At 57.3% G+C, this 1,064-nt stretch overlaps 1 pseudogene; it reads left to right on the forward strand.

Moving 5' to 3' along the window:
- The first annotated feature begins 707 nt into the window (after nt 1–707).
- On the forward strand, nt 708–846 carry LOC119282996 (annotated as a pseudogene).
- The last annotated feature ends 218 nt before the right edge of the window (nt 847–1,064 follow it).

A 1,064-nucleotide genomic window follows, 5' to 3' on the forward strand; every position in this document is an offset into this window, starting at 1 on the left:
GTCTAGGTTAGTTGAGTTATTTGGTTGTAATCTCTTCATGTTTATCTTATCTCTACTTTCCTTGTACCTCAAGATGTAATCTCAACAACTTGTATGCTTATCAGGGATATGCCCCTGCCTATATTAACACGCAACCGTCGCCTCGAGAGAGGTACGACGTTCTCCGCTGTTTCACATGGTATCAGAGCCACCTCTATCCATCGCATCTAGTAAACACCACCGCAGCCATGTCGTCCTCCTCCTCCAGCACCGTCCAGGCTTCCCTTGGGCAGGTCGCAGAAAAACTCACCCGCACCAACTATGTCCTATGGCGTGCGCAGGTGATGCCGCAGCTGAGAGGAGCTGGGCTGTTTGGCTACGCCGACGGCACCATGCCAGAACCTGTCAAGATCCTCGTCACGAAGGACAAAGATGGGAAAGAAGAGCAGACGATGAACCCTCTCCATCCGATCTGGTTCAGAGAGGGGCAGCAGGTACTCAGATACTTGCTCAATACTCTCACCAAGGAGGTTCTCGTGCAGGTTACCTCCATCGCCACGCCGCACGAGCTCTGGGCAGCTCTCGCCCACATGTTCTTGTCACAGTCCCGAGCCCGCGTCAACAACATCCGGGTCGCTCTCTCCACGGCGCAGAAGGGAACGCAGTCTGTCGCCGCCTACTTCGCCCAGATGAGAGCGCTAACTGATGAGCTTGCAGCCGCCGGGAAGCCCATCGACGACGATGAGCTTGTCTCCTACATCACCGTCGGCCTCGACATGGAGTACCAACCCCTCGTCTCCGCCAACGACACGCGCACCGACACCATCAGCATCGACGATCTCTACGCTCAGATGAGCAACTTTGATCAGCGCCTCTCCCTCTACAACAACAACTCGGGCGGGGGCTTCAAGTCATCTGCTAATGTTGCCGCTCGTGGCGGCAGCCGTGGTGGCGGCAGCTCCCGCTATCGTGGACCACCGCGCGGCAAAGGCAAGCCGCCATCTCGCGGAAACAGCAGCAGTGGCAACTCCTTCCGTGGCGGCGGCGGCGGGCGGCCCTCCAAAAACAACAACAAGGGCCGCCGT

This window comes from Triticum dicoccoides, chromosome 3B (genome assembly GCF_002162155.2).
Source record: "Triticum dicoccoides isolate Atlit2015 ecotype Zavitan chromosome 3B, WEW_v2.0, whole genome shotgun sequence".
Lineage (NCBI taxonomy): Eukaryota > Viridiplantae > Streptophyta > Magnoliopsida > Poales > Poaceae > Triticum > Triticum dicoccoides.